The sequence below is a fragment of the Manacus vitellinus genome, unplaced genomic scaffold, assembly GCF_001715985.3.
Source record: "Manacus vitellinus isolate BGI_N305 unplaced genomic scaffold, ASM171598v3 scaffold_121_pilon, whole genome shotgun sequence".
In the NCBI taxonomy this organism is placed as follows: domain Eukaryota; kingdom Metazoa; phylum Chordata; class Aves; order Passeriformes; family Pipridae; genus Manacus; species Manacus vitellinus.
Window position 1 is genome coordinate 99,449 of NW_021938903.1, and position 5,286 is coordinate 104,734.

A 5,286-nucleotide genomic window follows, 5' to 3' on the forward strand; every position below is an offset into this window, starting at 1 on the left:
CGTGGCACGGATAAGGCCGTGCCAGATAAGGCTGCAGCAGCTCAGGGCTGCACCTGATAAGGCTGGAGCACAGCCCCGGGGAGGAGGCACCCCGAGGATCCCCAGATCCAGAGGGGAAAGCCCACAGAGACTGCACTACAAAGAGCTGAGAAAGGGCTGGGCAGGGAACTGCTGGGAGCTGGAGCCATCAGACGGGGTGGAGGTGAGCCAGGAACAGAGCAGGATTTTAGGGAAGGGTTTGTCTCTTCAGGTGCTGCTGGATGCAGGGGTGGGGGAGAAACAAAGGCAGTTTGCCAGTGTGATGCTGAAGTGCAGAGCTTCACCTCAAAGACAGAGAACACAGAAGGGTGAGCAGGAGAGGGGATGGAAGAGGGAAGTCCCAAGCCTACACCAAGGGAGGCAACAAAAGGATCCCTGATCTTAAAAGCTTGAGAAGTAGCAGTTCAAAAGGACATTCACCAAGACCACTGCCCCTGGCAGGTGCTCATGCAAAGAGCACATTTTCTTTTTAAAAGGATTTCTTTTAAAAACTCAAAAGATTTCAGCAACAAGCCGAGAGTTTCCCTGTATGAAGAGTTCAGTCATCACTGCCAATAAAACAACATCCACCCCCAACACGTGTGATGAGCTCCAGTTAAGAGTCAAACATTTCTCAAGCACACGGGGGGGGGGGGTGTTGGTTCAGAAAGCTCCCAGCAGAGGAGGAAGTAGATAACAAAATACTGCAACTCCTTTCCAGGAAACTCCTTGTTTACAGAGTTCCCCAAGAAACAGCAACACCCTCCCCGAGACCTCCTTGCAGCACAGGTTTGCCAGAACTGTCACAGCCTTACTGCCACTGCAAAGATTTTACCTGCTAATAAAACTGCCTACAGCTTTATGCGAGCTAATAAAGTAATAAAATACTTTTATCATGTCATTTTCTGCTTCGAGCAGGAGATGACACCCAAGCCCTTCTATTCCAGGCACTAACAAAGACTCAGCAATTCCTACTGGACTTGCAGCAGGCTTCTTGCAGAACCTGCTGTCTGAGCCCTCAGCACCGGATTCTGCAGAGCAGCACAGGCTCGTTTTCAGCACAGAATGACACACATTTTCTCAGGCTAAGGCAGGGGGGGTTCCCACATCGTGCACAGGCAGCCCAGGGAGGGCAGGGCCCCCGGGGCAGACTCACCCTCCTGCTGCACCGCGTTGGCCACAGCCTTCTTCACCCGTCCAGACTTCACCACAGCCGGGTCCGAGTTGGCATAATCTGCCACTGTCACTGCAGAGGGTGGGACACACGGGTCAGGGGGATTAGGGATTACAGGGGAGGGCACAGAAGGGCTAAGAGTCACCACGCCTGAAGGGGACGGTCCCCAGAGCAGCAGAGAGATGCACAGGCAAGAAAACAAGTCCCAGCAGTTGCAGGCCAGGGGTCCCCAGCAAGTCTCTACCCCAGGCTCAGGGGACCCACCCCCTGCCCAGACCAGTCCAGGCCCCCCTCTTCCACCACCTCAACCCACACCAAACCCCAGAACCCCACTAAAACCCAGCCTAACCAGAGCCTGGCTCATCCCCCAGTCCCAGACGACTCCTTCACAGGCAGAGTCCTCATTCCCGCATACCAGGCCAGATTCCCACCGGACACACTCCCTCCACAAATCCAATCTCTCCTTTCCCACTGGACACACTCCCTCCCCAAGACCGAGGGGGCCGGGCTAATCGCTCGGATGACACTGGCCCGACCTCCTGCCCCTCAAACCCCTCAGCCAGGCCAAGCCCAGGCCCTTCAACCACCTCCTCCCTCAGGCCTTAACGCAGGCCCAGGCTCAGGCCCAAGGCCCAGGCCCAGGCTCAGGCTCAGGTAATAATACGCCCAGCCAGCTCAGCCCAGGCTCAGGCTCAGGCCCAGGCCCAGGCCCGGCGCTCCTCTCCGGACAGCACAAGGCCGCTTCCCCCGCTGGGCCGGGCCGGCTCGGTCTCCCCTCAGTGCCTCAGCCCCCGATCCCCTCACAATTCACGACGTGGCTTTAGCGGACTGCCGCTCCAGGCCCGGCCCCGTGCCCCCCGGCCCGGCGCCGTCTCCCCTTCACCTCTCTCGGAGGCACCACGTCGTCGGCGGCGAACTTGAGGCCTTTCCGGGCGGGCCCTGCGGGCAGTGCGCGGCGCGGCGGCGTAGCGGGCGGGGCGGCGGGGCGGCCGCGCGGGGCGATGTCCGGCCGGCCCCGCGGGGGAAACAGCGGGGACACGGAGCGCGCCGCCCGCGCCCGCCGCTCACCTTGCCGCGACATACCGCGCGCGGGGATGACGTCACCGCGGGGGGCAGAGACACGGCCCCCCAGTGATCCCAGTAAAGGGGGGGATTGGGGGGGAGCCCCCGGTGAGGAGGAGCGGTGGAGTAACTGCGCCCTCACAGCGCTGAAGGCCCCTGAGGGGTCCCCTCCTTCCCAGTCCTCCCAGTAATGGAGGCCTCTGAGGGGACCCCCCTCCCAGTGCTCCCAGTGATCCCTGAGGGGATCCCCCCCAGTAAGGAGGATCCCTGAGAGGTTGTCCCCCCTCCCAGTAACGGGTGTCCCCGCCAGTAAGGAGGAGCTGTGAAGTGACTGTGCCCTCCCAGTACTGAAGGTCCCTGAGGGGATTCTCCCCCTCCCAGTCTTCCCAGTCAGGAGGACCCCTGAGGGAATCCCCCCAGTACTGAGGGTCTGGGAGGGAACTGCCCTCTCCCAGTAACGAGAGTCCCTGAGGGAATCCCTCCCTCCCAGAACAGTCTTCCCCGGTAACAGGGACCCCTGAGGGGATCCTCCCCAGTAAGGAGGAGCTGTGAGGTAACTGTACCCTCCCAGTACTGCAGGTCCCTGAGGGGATCCCTCCCTCCCAGTCCTCCCAGTAAATAGGATCTGTGAAGTAACTGCCCCCTTCCCAGTAAGGGGGGCCCTGAGGGGATCCCATCTCCCAGTCCTCCCAGTACTGCAGGTCCCTGAGGGGATTCTCCCCTTCCCAGTAACAAGGGTGTATGAGGGGATTCTGCCCTCCAGTCCTCCCAGTAATGAGAATCTCTGAGGTACTCACACCACCCTCCCAGTCCTCCCAGTAAGAGGGGCTCTGAGGCAATTGCCCTTCCCAGTAACGACTCTCTTGCACCCACAGCCGCCCCTGAGGGCTGTGTGATCCCCCTCCCCAGCTCTGGCCGTGCCCTCTGCCACCACCCTGGGTGCCCTGGCTCACCCACCCCCCCAGGAGGAGGATTTGGGTGCCCAACCTTCCCCAAAAGCCAGGGCCAAAATCCAGTGGCCAGGAGGGGACTGATCCCACGTCCTCCACATTGTCCTGCCTGTGCCCTGCTCATCCAGGGATCTGGGCACCACCCAGAGAAGGTTGGGAGTGCTGCCCAGTCCTGGGGGTGTCTGAACTGGGAGGGTGGTGGGGTCCTGCTCTCTGTTTTTGGGATTTACACAAGGGCACAAGAGCACGGCCTTGTCCTGCTTGTCCCTGTGTGAGCAGGGACAGCAGCCAGGGAATGGCTGGGGCTGTGTCAGGGCAGGCTCAGGTTTGGATCTCAGGCAAAGCGGTTCTTCCGCCAGCAGCTGGTTGGGCAGCTGCCAGGCTCCCAGGGCAGTGGGCACAAGCCAAGGCTGTCCAGAGCTCCAGGAGGGTTTGGCTGATCCTCTGGGGCACAGGGTGGGACTCTGGGGCTGGGCCTGTGCAGGGCTGAGAGTTGGACTGGATGGTCCTTGTGGGTCCCTTCCAGCTCAGCACATCCTGGGATTTTCTGTGAGTCTGGGATTCTGTGGTTCTGTGAACACCCCACTGCGCTCTGTTTCCCACCTGTGCTCCTTCCCTACGAGACCTCAGGAGAGGATTTGGACCACAGGGCTGTGGCATCAGCTCTTGTGCCTCCCTGGAGCGAGGTAACACATGGAATATAGAGAAATCCACATTTCTTCCGCTTCCCAGGCACTGCCAGGAGCTGATGGTGTCTATAACCTCCCTTCCTGACCACATTTCTTTCTCACAGCATTTATTAAATACACAAAGAGCATTTTATCAGTGAGGAACACATTTGACTGAGAAAACTTCTGATCATCCCAGGCAGGAAAGGCCATTCATTGGCAGAAATGCTGCTCCTAATCCATCTGTTCTTAAAGCTCTGGATAAAAATTAAGGGGAATGGCAGTGAATAAACCAGATCCTGGTGGTGGTGGCTGCACCCACCTCTTTGGTACCCAAAAACGTTCTCCTTGGACTATTGCTGCTCTCCGTCCTTATTTGAGAGCTGTATCACAGGATTAGTTTTAAAAAGTAAGGGTTCTCCTGGCTTGGAAAACTCTGTGGAAAACAGATGAAGTTTTATGGGGATATGACAAGAGCAAGGTGAAGGCAGTTGTTCCTGAGTGTGGACGGATCCAGCAGGAGCCAAGGTTGGTGTCCAGCCTCACACCCCCTGAACTCAGGAGAGGGACACATCCTGTCCCCCCACAGCTCACAGGGGGAGGAGGGGGCCGTGGCAGAGTTGGGGGCTTCACTGCCTGGCCCCATCCCTGCTCCCCACCTTCGGGGTCTCCACAGCTGAGGGGGAACGGGGCACCCAGGGCTGGGGACACCCCCCAGCCCAGGTCCTGCCTCCCTCCCCCTGGGGCTGGACAAGCCCCTTGGGGGAATCCCGTTCCCATGGGGGCTCCTAATCCCCAGGGAGGTTCCTGCCCCTAGGGGAGTTCTCTGCCCATCCCAGGGGGATTCCTGCCCTCTCCCCAAGGGGGGAACCTTCCCCCCACCCCGAGAGTTTCCTGCTTCCACGGTGCGATTCCTGCACACCCCCCTCAGAGTGTTCTGTACCCTCAGGATTCCTTCCCTACCCAGGGGGAAACTTGCCCCCCAGGGAAGTTCCCCCTGAGGGCATTCCTGCTCCTCTTTAGAGTTTTCTGTCCCCCCTCAGGAGGTTCCTTCCCTATCCAGGGTACATCCTGCCTCCTCGGGAGGGTTCCTGCCCCCCAGGAAAGTTACCTCGGGGGGGATTCCTGCCCCCCCCCGAGTTCTCTGTACCCCGAGCAGGATTCCTTCCCTTTCCGCGGGGGATCCTGCCCTCAAAGGAGGTTCCTGCCCCCTAGGAAAGTGCCTCCTGGGGAGATTCCTGCCCACCCTTAGACTTTTCTGCCCCCCCCGAGGGGATTCCCTCCCTTCCCAGGGTGTCTCCTGCCTCCCCAGGGGGGTTCCTTCCCCCCAAGGAGGTTCCCTCCCCGAGTGGCCGCATGACCTCAAACCCTGCCCGCCCTCCCTGCACCCCCAGCCCCGACACCTACCTGGGGG

The 5,286-nt window shown here is 60.1% G+C and overlaps 1 protein-coding gene across 1 annotated transcript in view; it reads right to left on the reverse strand.

The window, feature by feature from the left end:
• Positions 1–2,115, reverse strand: part of TMEM183A (transmembrane protein 183A) — a 14,883-nt gene extending 12,768 nt beyond the window's left edge. Inside the window, exons 1-2 of the mRNA XM_029965869.1 lie at positions 2,076–2,115; positions 1,175–1,264 (exon numbers count right to left, since the gene is read on the reverse strand). The gene's annotated coding sequence lies outside the window, so the exon portion shown is untranslated. The remainder of the gene's footprint in view (positions 1–1,174; positions 1,265–2,075) is intronic.
• Positions 2,116–5,286: the final 3,171 nt, after the last annotated feature.